Here is a 13,201-nt window from a genome sequence, read left to right as displayed (position 1 = left end):
ACATGGCCACTGGGAACACCACCTACGGCTCTGCAGTTTCCATCACCCCCAGCCAGAAGTCACCTCCAGTACAACCACAACAAGCAGGAAGACCTTTGTTTCCTTCCCACCATCCACACTGCAGGGAGGCACACCATTCTGCCTGTCCCTGCCAGTTCCCTGTGCTCAGCAATTGGAGCACAGCCCGTAGTGTAAGGATGCCAGTCCTAGACCAGGCTGCCTCTGATCCCACCCTGCCAGCTGTGTGGCCAAGGGCCAGTGACCAAACATCTCAGGGCTTGTTTTCCCATCTATAAAACAAGGTTGCTGGATCCACCTCAGGAATGTCCGCAGTGTGCTGAGTGTGAATAACACAAACGGTATCTACGTTTTTTCCTCGATGGGAGCATCTGGGCTGTCTCCAGCCGCTGAGAGGAGCTGACTTGGCAGGAAATGGCAGCTGAGAGGACTCCTCACCGAGGACTTTAGTCACACAGTGTGGCCTTGGACGACCTCTTTGCCTACTCTCGGCCTTGGAAGCTGGGAAGGTAGAATCCACCCAGCCCAGAGCCTGCACCTACAGCCAGCCAGCACAGATCTGAGGAGGTTCTGTGCTGTACGAGGCAGGAAAGTATGTGCCTATCTCGGAGCAGGTGAGCTAGAAGAGCTTACCCTGGTATTACGGTGTACTCTGAGCATCCAGGAACTGAGGCAGGAGGATTGCCACAAGTTTTAGGTCAGTCTAGGCTACAGAGTGAGACCCTAGCCTTAGGAAAAAAAGGGGGGGAAGGGGGCTGGAGAGATGGCTCAGCAGTTAAGAACACTGGCTCTTCTTGCAGAAGAGCCGGGTTTGAATCCCAGCACCCACATGGCATTTAACTGTAACTCCAGTTCCAGGAGATCCAACAGCCTCTTCTGTCCTCCATGGGCATTGCACGACACAGGTGCACTTACACACATGCAGGCAATGCATGAATACATACAAAATAAAAATATTTAAAAAGAAAAGGAGAACGGGGGCTGGCAAGATGGCTCATTGGGTAAAAGTGCTTGCTGTGAAATATGACAACTTTAGTTCAATCACTGGGCCCCACATGGTAGAAGGAGAGAACTGACTCCCACAAGTTGTCCTCTAACTTCTACATACATGTGAGTGCCCATGTACACACATACACACACGAGCACATGTACACCCTCACACACAAACTTTTTTTTTTAAAGGGGACTGGAGAGATGGCTCAGCAGCTAAAAGCACTGACCTTGTAGAGGACCCAGATTCAGTTCCTAGCACCCACATGGCAGATAACAACCATCCATAACTTCAGTTCAGGGGCTCCAGCATCCTCTTCTGGTCTCTGCAGGCACTGCATAAATGTGGTGTGCTTAAACACATGCAGACAAAACACTCATCCCTGGGCGGGTGGGCCTGTGTTGCATAAGAAAGCAGGCTGGGGAGGAGGAGGTGGGTCGCTGGCCTCCATCACAGTCCAGGGATCCAGGAAGCAGCAGCCACGGCCTCCAGTCACCACTCACTCCAGATCTCTCCACGCTTGTCCCGGGGAGCTGCGCCCCTCGACCTCCCAGTCCTGACATCCCACACCTGGACGTCCGCTCCCCCGCTGCGCTCCGAAAGAAGCAGCAGAAGTCTGGGGGAGGCCACCTCCTGGTTCCAGGAACAAGCTTTCTTCCGGTTTATCAATTGGAGCTGTACTGTAGGCAGAAGTAACACTCACTGAGAAGAACCCTTTGAATCATGGAAAAGCACAACATGCCAGCTGGGTATGGCCCTCTGTACCCACCAGCAGCATTCCAAGGACCTCCAGAACACACTGGCTACCCTGGGCCCCAGGCTGGCTACCAAGGGCCCCAAGGAGCCTATCCAGGACCCCAGCCTGGCTACCCAGTCCCACCAGGAGGCTATGCAGGTGCTGGCCCAGGTGGTTTTCCTGTCCAAAGTCAGCCAGTATACAGTCAATCAGTTGGCCCTGCAGGGGCCCCCTGGATGCCAGCACCACCACCTCCACTGAACTGCCCACCTGGGCTGGAATACTTAGCTCAGATCAGATTCTGGTTCATCAGCAAATTGAACTTCTGGAAGTCTTAACAGGCTTTGAAACGAACAACAAATACGAAATCAAGAAGAGCTTTGGACAGAGGGTTTTTTACTTCGCAGTGGAAGATGACTGCTGTATTCGAAACTGCTGTGGAGCAGCTCGACTGTCACCATGAAGATCCTGGATAATATGGGCCAAGAAGTCATGGCTCTAGAGAGACCCCTGAGATGCAGCAGCTGCTGTTTCCCCTGCTGCCTCTAGGAGATCGAAGTCCAAGCTCCTCCTGGTGTGCCGGTGGGTTACGTTACTCAGACCTGGCACCCATGTCTCCCGAAGTTTACACTTCAAAATGAGAAGAAAGAGGATATTCTCAGAGTTGTTGGTCCGTGTGTTGTCTGCAGCTGTTGTTCAGATATTGATTTTGAGATCAAATCTCTAGATGAAGAATCTCTAGTTGGCAAAATTTCGAAGCAATGGTCTGATTTTGTGAGAGAGGCATTCGCAGACGCAGATAACTTTGGGATCCAGTTTCCACTGGATCTTGATGTGAAAATGAAAGCCGTGATGCTCCGTGCTTGCTCCCTCATTGATTTCATGTTTTTTTGAAAAAACTGGAAATGAGAAGCAAAGATCAGGCATGTGGTAGTAGTTTCATGAGAAGATTCAAGGTCTGCTTAATGACTGAGACTTTCTAAAAGGAATATGCAATGCGTCTTCTTTATTGAAATAACTGTGTCAATTAACCTGTGATGTCAGTAGCTCCAGTTGTGCTAATAGGCTTTCAAATTATAGTTTATTTTCTGTATCATTGTCATACATTTATTTTTATACATTTTTAAAAGTATTTACCGTGACTTTGTGATAAAAGACATAGGAGTTTTTACATTTAGAAATGAAACTTTCTAAGAAAAAATTCTTTGAATTAAAACCTGATTCATTTTCCATTTTCATAAAAATGTAAGACTTACGATGGTGATTCAATATGATAGTACATATTATATATATTATAATTTATACAAACACCTGATGTTATTTTACAAATACTATTTAAATTTTTTTAAATGTTCCTGTTTCCTCTACCTTAGGGTTAACTATTACTCAGTATAGTCATTAGTAAGAAAACATTGCATGTGATTTTTTTCCTCTCTATAGAAAATCATAACATATTTATTTAAATCTGCTTCTGAATTTTCGTACTGGTAAGGCTATTATCAATTTAATTTGCTTTCACTGAACGAAGAAAGACATGATTTTATGTCAAAGGAAAACTCATTTTAAACATTCTCTACAATGGGTGTGACTGCTCAAGCCTTTAATCCCCAGCCCTTGGGAGTCAGAGGCAAGGGGATCTCTGTGAGATTGAGGCTAGCCTGGTCCACATAATGACTTCCAGATGCTCTGGGACTGGGGAGACCCCATTAAAACAAAACAAAAAACAAAAACAACAAAAAATTAAAGACTCTAAAATTAAAAAAAAAAGAAAGAAAAAAAGAAAGCAGGCTGAATAGGGGCCAGGGGAGCAAGCCAGTAAGCAGCATTCCTCCATGGCCTGTGTTTAGCTCCTGCCTCCAGGTTCCTACCCTGAGTTCCTACCTTGGGCTCCCTGATGAATTGTGACCTGGGAGATGTAAGATAAAATAAACCCTTTCCTCCCCAAGTTGGTAGTGGTCAGAGTGTTTTGTCACAGCAATGGAGAGACAAACTAGGACACACATAAAATTAAAAATTTTTTAATTTTAAAACAAGAGGGACTGGAGAGGTGGCTCAGTGGTTAAGAGCACTGGCTGCTCTTGCACAGGGCCCAGATTCAATTCCCAACACCTACATGGCGGCTCACAATTGTCTAACTCCAGTTCCAAGGGGTCTGATGCCCTCTTCTGACCTCCATGGACATTGCACAACACAAGTACACTTATATATATGCAAGCAATACACTCATACACATAAAATACATACAAAAAAGTTAAGAAAGCTGGTCGTGGTGGTCCATGCCTTTAATCCCAGCACTAGGGAGGCAGAGGCAGGTGAATCTCTGTGAGATTGAGGCCATCGTGGTCTGCATAGTGAGTTCCAGGCCAGCTGGGACTACAGGGAGACCCTTTCTCAAAAAGACCAAAGGAAAATTTAGATAAGCCGGTGTGGTGACACATGCCTGTAATCCCAGCACTTGGTAGATAGACTCAGGAGGATGAGGAGTTCAAGGTCAATCTTGGTGATGTAAGTTCAAAGCCAGCCTAGGCTACATGAGACCTGTGTCAAAATAAGCATGTTCCATTCTGCAAGATCTCCCCAGTCAGCTGGCCATCAGAGTGGCAAAGTGCTCTAGTAAGAGGTTGATGAAACCATGGCCCCACAGCACCCACCTGGGGTGTCTGGAATGCAGGACATGCAGGTGTACCTGCTCAGAGGGCCCTGGGGCCTGAAGATCTCAGGACACAGAGGTGGAACTGTACCAGTTGAGCTGAGGTCCTTGCTTTCCAGCCTCTCCATGGGGGTGCAATTCAGTGAACACAGGCTAATGAGATGACTCAGCAGGTCAAGGTGCCTGCCACCAAGCCTGATGACCTGGGTTCAAGCCCTGGACATAACATGGTGGAAGGAGAGAACCAATTCCTGCAGGCTGTCGTCTGACCTTCACACATACACAATAAACACGCCGCTGCCAGGTACCCTGCCCAATGTCCTCCAGGGCCCTGGCTTCGGCTCCGCCATAGCTGCCAGACCCCTAGCTCTCTCAACCTTCAGATCTTGACCTTCAACAGGATGAGGACCGCAGCACCCAGGATTCTCTCTGGGTTGTCCTTTCTCTAGCTTCCTCTGCCTGCCTGTCATAAATTGTGGACTATTAATGGCAAATTAATCTTGCCTTGGTTCCATATTTAGTTCTTTGAAACCAAGTTGGAACTTGTCCCCTTGGCTTTGGTAAAACTTCCCTGTCCTGTCGTGCTTTGAGATATAACCCACTTGTTCCATATCTGAGTGACCCAAAGCCCAGCATACCCCACCCACAGCGACTGACCATGGGAAAAGCTAATGTCAGCATCAGAACTGAGTCAATAGGTTCCTCTTCAAGCAGGTTTTACCCAAAGCCCTCTGGGTCATATCAGTGGAAATCAATAAAAGTATAGTCCTAGGGCTGGAGAGATGGCCCAACGGTTAAGAACACTGACTGCTCTTGCAGAGGACCTGGGTTCGATTCCCAGCACCCACATGGCGGCTACAAACCGTCCTTAACTCCAGTTCCAGGGGAATCTGAAGCCCTCTTCTAACCTCCGCGGCATTGCACAACATGAATGTACTCACATACATGCAGGCAATACACTCATATACAAAATGAAAAAAAGTATAGTCCTGTATGTGTCTCCACTCTCTCCCTTTCACCCTCTTCCTCTGAAAATTAGTGAGACCCTGTCTGAGAACAAAAGTAAAAAAGATTGGGAATATAACTCATTGGTGGAGCCCTTGCCTAGAATCCCCAGTTAGAGCCCCTGCCTAGAATCCCCCAGTGAGGGGCTGGGGTGTGGCTCAGTGGTAGAGCCCCTGCCTAGAATCCCCCAGTGAGGGGCTGGGGTGTGGCTCAGTGGTAGAGCCCCTGCCTAGAATCCCCCAGTGAGGGGCTGGGGTGTGGCTCAGTGGTAGAGCCCCTGCCTAGAATCCCCCAGTGAGGGGCTGGGGTGTGGCTCAGTGGTAGAGCCCCTGCCTAGAATCCCCCAGTGAGGGGCTGGGGTGTGGCTCAGTGGTAGAGCACCTGCCTAGAATCCCCAGTGAGGGGCTGGGGTGTGGCTCAGTGGTAGAACACCTGCCTAGAATCCCCCAGTGAGGGGCTGGGGTGTGGCTCAATGGTAGAGCACCTGCCTAGACTCCCCAGTGAGGGGCTGGGGTGTGGCTCAGTGGTAGAGCACCTGCCTACCATGGGAAAGGCCTTGGGTTTAATTCCTCTCCTCCCTCAAAAGATCATAAAAATGAAAATGGCAACAATGCCCACAGTATTTGAGACATTGCCAGCAACAGGAACAATGTGGTTGGCTAACTGCTTTGTTTTCATTAATGTGTTCACTGCCGGGTAGTTCCAGCTCTTAACAGCTGGGAAAGGAGATTCTCTGCCTATCCATGCTGGCACAAAGAGGAAGAATAACTTGCTTAAGACTGCCAGCTAATGCAGTAGCTGTTGGGAATGGAATCTAGATCTCGCTCTGTAGCCCAGGCTTGCCTCAAACAGTCCTCCTACCTCAGTCTTCCAAGTACTGGGGGTTTCAGGCATGCACCCACCATACCCAGTCACATGCATAAAAGCTCATTAAATTGCAATATCAGAGAGTAGGGAATTGCGTCCCAGGAAGTTGAAAGTCACTTGCCCAAAGTCCTTCAGCATGCTCCAGAGCCAGGGCATAGCTCAGCACTGACGGCTGGTTTTTGCCGTACAGCCGCCCCACCACAGCTACACAGTGGCATATTCCCCATGGTCAGACCTCCAGGAAGGACGAGGCCCATGGCGCTAGTACACTTGCCAGAACACTGCCGTCCTGCTTTCTGAGGACCTGCGGCTGCTCAGGATTGATGATGGACAGGCAAGTCCTGTCCTGCCTCCAGGCCTTGCTGTCCGCACTGGTGCAGTGACCAGGGATGGCCAGTACAGACATTGGGACCACATGACCAGGTGTAGCCTCAACCATGCCAGGACTCGACAGGTGACACTAGACAGGTCACGTCCTCAGTGTACTGTGGGAGGGGGTGCACAGTGCTCACTGGGAGTCAGAGGACAGTCGGGGGTGTTGGTCCTCAGGCAGCTTCCATCTTTTATCAAGGCAGGTCTCTCTAGGCCTGGAAGTTTGCCAGGTAGTCCAAGCTAGCTGGACTGTGAATTCTAGATTCCCTTGCCTCCCACTCCCATCTTATCACTTCTGGGCTTACATGTGCACCCAACTTTTTATATGGGTTCTGGGGGTCCCAGCCCAAGCCTCATGCTTGCATTTTTCTAAGCCATCTCTCTAGCCCCAGTTTTGGGCATATTTTTGTGTTTTTGCTTTTTTGTTTTGAGACAAAGTCTCATGCAGCCCAGGCTGCCCTCAGAATTCACTATGTAGCCAGGGATGACCTTGAACCCCCCATCCTCCTTCCTCCACCTCCTGGGACTGCAAACATACACCAGTCTTCCCAGTTTATGCAGAACCTAGGCCTTTGTGCATGAGTGGAAAGCACTCTATTGACTGAGCTACCTCCCCAGTCCCTAACTATAACTTTTTGGGGAGTGCTAGCATTTGAACCCTTGGCCTTGCACTTACTAGGCAAGCAATCTACCACCAAGCTACATCCTCAGCCCCTCCTGCTGCAGTCTTTGCTCCCCCTTTCTGCAAGAGGTGGAACAGGAGGGAGGGGCTGTTTCCTTGCTTAAGTTGAGAGCAGATTCAGGAGCCTCTCAGTCATGCTGTCCTGGGAAGACTTTCATTGTGGATGAGATTTGGGCAGAGGCCAACTTGGGAAGGGTGGAAGGCTGGGAACAGCAGGCTGGAAAGCTTGATCATCATTAGGTAGACACAGAAAGGTTTGAGCAAGACATGTACACGCATAGACATACACATATGCACATAGAGACACATACAACACAGACACAAAGATGCAAAACACACAAATAGACACATACATAGACACAGACACTTGGACCCACACATGACATAACACACTGACACACACACACATAGACCCATACACACACACAGACCCACACACCTCATACACAGACACACAAACACAGACACATAGGCCTACACACAACATACACACACGACACCAATACGCAAACACACACAGACACACAGACTCACCCACACATGACATACACACAAGCACATAGACATACATACACACATGTGCACACATACTCACTCCTCTATGGGCCTATGGGGAATGAGACTGGGGCCTGATGGACAAAGTAGGTGTCTGGGGCTAGAGTATCAGGAACAGGACAAATCCTGGGCTGTAACAGGCTGAGGGGGTCAGGATGGGACGGAGAAGGGAAACATGGAGGCAGAGGGACAGGAGGTGAGGACATGGTGTCTGAGGGAGTAGTAGGGGAGAGAGGAGATAGAGGAAACCTACTGTGTCCTTCCTAACCTTAGGACCAGTGGTAAGACAATGGGTGACTCCTTCCTGATGCTCTCTTTTCCACACAGAGCCAGGGTGTTGGGGTTTGGAATGTCAGCATACGTGGGCTGGTTTGGAGCCTAGATTTGGGAAGGACTATCTGAGAGTCTGGGAATTGTTTTTTTAATGTGTCTGTATGTATGTATGTGTACCATGTGCATGCCTGGTGCCCAAGGCAGCCAGAAGAGAGCATCAGATCCCCTGGAGCTAGAGTTACAGTTGTTAGCTGTTTCGCTGGGTGCTGGGAACTGAACCTGGGTCCTCTGTAAGAGCAGCCAGTGTTCTTAACCACTGAGCTAACTCTTCAGCTCTGAGGGTCTGGGGATTTTTCTTTTCTTTTCAGGGTAGGGGGGTTGTTTTTGTTTTGTGACAGAGTCCAAGCTGGCCTCACACTTTTGTGGGGACAGTTGTAGGGATTGAATCTAGGGCTTCATGCATGCTAGGTAAGCACCCTAACACTGAACCAGCTCCAACTCTCTGTATATTTGGGGATGACCTTGAACTCCTGATCCTCTTGCCACCAAACTGTTGGGATTATAGGTATGTACCACCACTCCTAGCCAAGTCTAGGTTTTTTTTCTACCCCTTTAGTACAGAAAGTGCCATGTGAACCCCAAGTCATACTGAAGGAACCAATGGAGAGGCTCCTGGGAAGAGGAGAGTCCTGGGTAAAGATGCTTGCTGTGTGCAAGCCTGGAGACCTGAGTTCAAATCCTAGAACCCATGTAAAGGTGGAAGGGGAAAACTGACTCCATTAAATTATCCTCTGACCTGTATGTGTTCTCTGTGACACAGGTGCTCACACACAGAGATTAAATGAATTAATAGGAAGTCCTTTTGCAAAGCAAGAGGAGTCAGCACCCCATATCATCCTGGGAGGAAGGGGATCCTCAGTCTGGGGCTGTTTGTTAGAGCTGGATCACTTGAGGTTAGACTCATCCCCAGATCTGGAAATCCTCAGAGAACAGATGGGACTGACTTGGGTGAGGCCAGCTCCCTTGTCCCACATCTCTGTCTGCCACCTGCCTTGTGCACAGCCTCCAGAACTTTCTTGGGAGCTTTGTGGGGTTTGGAAAGTTTCCCATGATGTAACCGCCAGGCTGGATCCTGGCCTGGCAGTCCTTTGCAACCCAGCATGGTGCAGGAGGCAGAGCCTAGAGAACTCAGCTTCTCCCATTACGGCCACCTCTGGAGCTCGGCCAGCCAGCCAGGCTCTGTTTCTGCTCCCCAGACTTCCACAGCTCAAACATGAGCCTCCCCCACCTGCCCAATACCCTCAGTCTCTCCCCCAACAATGGTAGTCATGGGAAAGTTGTTCCAATTCATCGACCTGCCCTTGCCCCTGCTCCTCTGCAGTCCATGAAACACAAATCAGTTCTCATTTTATCACAATCCCAGACCACAGCTTGGGAAGATGGGTCCTTCTCAAATTTGTCCAGCCCATTCTAAGCTGGCCACGGTGGGCAGTGATCAGCTACTCGTGGCCCCTAAAGCTCAGCGAGGTTCCTGCCCTCCCAGCAGCTCTCCCAGGTAACATTTTATTTGCTAAGCAGTGGGTACCAGAACCTGCCCTTCTGCCCATATCGTTTTGCTTCCACTGTAACCTGCCCCCTTGTGGTAGTTTGAATGAGAAAGGTCCCCACATAGACTCAGGTATGAGAACACCAGTTGGTGGCACTGTTTGAGAGAGGTCATGGAGCCTTTAGGAGGTGTGGTCTTGCTAGAGGACATCTCAGGCTTTAAGAGGTCCTAGCCTCGCCCCACTTCCGGTTCATTCTCTCTGCTTCCTGTTTGCCATTGGAGATGTGACCTCTCAGCTTCCTGCTCCAGTCACCCTCCTGCCACCACGTTCCTCTGCTATGGTGGGCTCATTCCTTTGGAACCGGAAGTCAGATTCTCTAAGTTGCCTCGGTAGGTTTTTTATTTCCTTTTTTACTTTATGTGTATTGTCTGAATGTATGTTAAGTGCACCTATGTCGTGCAATGCCTGCAGAGGTCAGAAGAGGTTTTCAGAGCCCCTGAAACCAGAGTAATGGATGGTTGTTAGCCACCATGTGGCTGCTGGAAATTGAACCCAGGTCCTCTGCAAGAGCAGCCAGTACTCTTAACAGTTGAGCCATCTCTCCAGCCCATAGGCCATGGTGTTTTATCACAGCAACCGAAAAGTAACTAAAACTATCCAGGAAACTCAGCTCTGTCCTGCACCCAAACCCAACCATTCCTTGACCCTTGTCCTAGTCTGCAGAAGCCCTGTGGGTAACCCTGGCTTCTTCCACCCTTCCCTCACCCATCCCTTCTAATGGTTTTGTGTGTGTGTGTGCGTGCATGTATGCATGCGTGCGTGTGTTTTATGTATTTTGTTTTTATTTTGAGGCAACATCTATATAGCCCTGGCTGACCTGGAACTTGGTATGTAGAGCAGGCTGACCTTGAACTCATAGAGATCCTCCTGCCTCTGCCTCACAAGTGCTGAGATTAAAGGCATGTGCCACCATGCCCAGCCTTTGTTAGTTTGAAAAAAAAAAAAACTATTATAAGCCTTCCTTAACTCTTCCTTAAGAGTTCAGGATTGGGCAAGTGTCAGAAGCACTTTTTCACACACACACCCCATCACCACTTCCAAGAGAGCAGCACAGGGAATTTCCCCTAATAAGTACCCAGGAGCCTGGTCTCACTGGGACACTTGTGCCCCATGGCCTTACCCTGTGGTACACATGCCATCACTCTGAACCTTGTTCTGCCTTCAGACATGCCCCCATCACACACAGTCTCCCTCTGTCCTGCTGTCCACTCTCAGCCATACTGTTGGGTTTTAGATCTTAAGCCCCCCCCCCAAAAGCTCCTATGTGTAATGTTTGGTCCTCAGTGCAGTATTGACAGCTGTGAGATCTGGGGATGCACCTCAGCTGGTAGAATGCTCACCCAACATACACAAAGCCTTGTGCACTATCCCTAGCACCGAATAAACCAGATATGGTGGTATACACTTGTGATCTCAGCACTCCAGATGTGGAGGCAGGAGGAGCTGAAGTTCAATGAGATCATCCTCCAAGATGTAGTTCAATGTTAGGGTGGGGTACATGAGACTTTGTCTCATATCTGGAGGTAGGTCTTTTAGGAAGTGATTGGATCATGAGGAGCTGAAGGCATCATTGGATTATTTCCTTAATAAAATCTGAACGGTGTGTGGGAAGGTGGTAGGAACTGCAGAATTTAGGGTCTGATTAGAGGAAATAGGTGGCTGGAGAAATGGAAGGGCATGTCTTATCCCTGGCCTCTTCCTGGGTACCATGAAGTGACCAGCCTTACCCATCATATGCTCCTGGAGCCAGGATGTTCTGCCTCACCACAGGGCCACAGCCATGAAACCAACTACCATGGGCTAAAATCTCTGAAACTATGAGCCAAAAGAGATCCTTAAACCCTCAAGCTTATGTGTTTTGTCACAGGCCTAGACCCACTGCATCAAAATTGTAGAAGCTTACAGGATTCTTCTAGATGGGGCTGTAGGTTAGCTGTAGAGCACCTGCCTAGAATCCCCCAGTGAGGGGCTGGGGTATGGCTTAGTGGTAGAGCACCTGCTTAGAATCTCCCAGTGAGGGGCTGGGGTGTGGCTCAGTGGTAGAGCACCTGCCTAGAATCCCCCAGTAAGGGGCTGGGGTGTGGCTCAGTGGTAGAGCACTTATCTAGCAGGGGTGAGGCTCTGGGTATAATTCACTGGAAACAAATATTCTCCCAATCAGACACCCCAGATTTCTATTGTGGGGACCTAAAGGCCCCACCTTGAATAGGTCCGAAAGGAAGTTACTGGGGGTGTGGCCTGGCTTGCTTTGAAAGTCTGAAGAATCATGCATGATCAGCGCATGACCATCCTTAAGATACACCCTCAGGGGGGAGGGAGGATTTCCAGGTGCCTTTATAAGCTCTGTAACACCTGCAATAAATGAGTCCCTGCTGACTAGACTCCCCGTTGCGTCTGAGTGTCCCCGGGTAATGGGGGCGGCGTGGGCTGGCGAACGGCGTGCTTACTCATCCCCAATCATCACCTCCCCTAGGGGTCGCTGGTTCGGACCCCCGGCACCTATAGGCCTGAAAGGCTCAGTGTGGGCTTCTGAGTGAGGCCCTCTGTCTCTCTTCTCCTCCAGAGCAGCTCATGGCCCCTCACTCTGCCACTGTGTCTTCCCTACATTCTCCATGACACACAGAGGAGAGTCTCACCTTCTTCCCTGTTACTTTTGCCCACTAATGTTCCTAGACATCAAGGCCGAACCAAGATGCCCTGTGTCCTGCCTCTGTGTCAGTCCCAGGCACCTATTAACTATCTCTCAGGATTTGGCCTTTGGGATATCAGAGTTGTCAGATTAGGACAAGAGATTGAAACTTAAAAAGTATTAGGGCTGCGTGTGGTGGCACACACCTTTAATCCCAGCACTTGGGAGGCAGCAGGTGGATCTTTGTGAGTTTGAGGACAGCCTGGTCTACATAGTGAGTTCCAGGACAGCTGGGGCTACAGGGAGACCCTGTCTCAAAAAGACAAAAAAAAAAAAAAAAGTGTTAGGAGTAGAGATGCAGCTCAGAGAGGTAAGTGCTTAACATGGAACCCTAGATCCATCCCCAACACCAAATTGTATTCAGTAAGATCCACCAGCCCTCAGTCTCTCCAGCAGCTGACAGCTCCCATCCTGGAACCATGTTGCACTGTTCTGCTGTATCAGTGTCCCTTGGCCACATGGGAGCAAGGAGAGAGACCACCAAGGAGCCCTGGCACATCTCCACCCCCCATCACCCCCTCCCCCAGGGTCAAGTTTTATCCCATTCAGTATTTAACCCCTTAGACCAGGTTCTGCCCACCTCCCTCCTGTCCCTCCAACTACACTGTCCACACCCACCCTGTCCACCCTACAGATACACCAGGGTCTTGCCAAAGTGCAGCTCTCAGTTTGATCACAGCAGCCTTATTGGGTTGACTGGTTGGTTTTTGTTAAAAGGGCTTGGTTTGTGGGTGAGGTAGGGGTGGGGGGCTGCAC

At 49.5% G+C, this 13,201-nt stretch overlaps 1 pseudogene; it reads left to right on the top strand.

Moving 5' to 3' along the window:
* Positions 1-1,642: 1,642 nt before the first annotated feature.
* On the top strand, positions 1,643-2,639 carry LOC103749157 (annotated as a pseudogene).
* Positions 2,640-13,201: the final 10,562 nt, after the last annotated feature.

The sequence above is a fragment of the Nannospalax galili genome, unplaced genomic scaffold, assembly GCF_000622305.1.
Source record: "Nannospalax galili isolate Female #2095 unplaced genomic scaffold, S.galili_v1.0 scaffold385, whole genome shotgun sequence".
NCBI lineage: Eukaryota > Metazoa > Chordata > Mammalia > Rodentia > Spalacidae > Nannospalax > Nannospalax galili.
The sequence above is the reverse complement of the archived record's forward strand: the minus strand, read 5'-3'. Positions and strand labels throughout refer to the sequence as shown.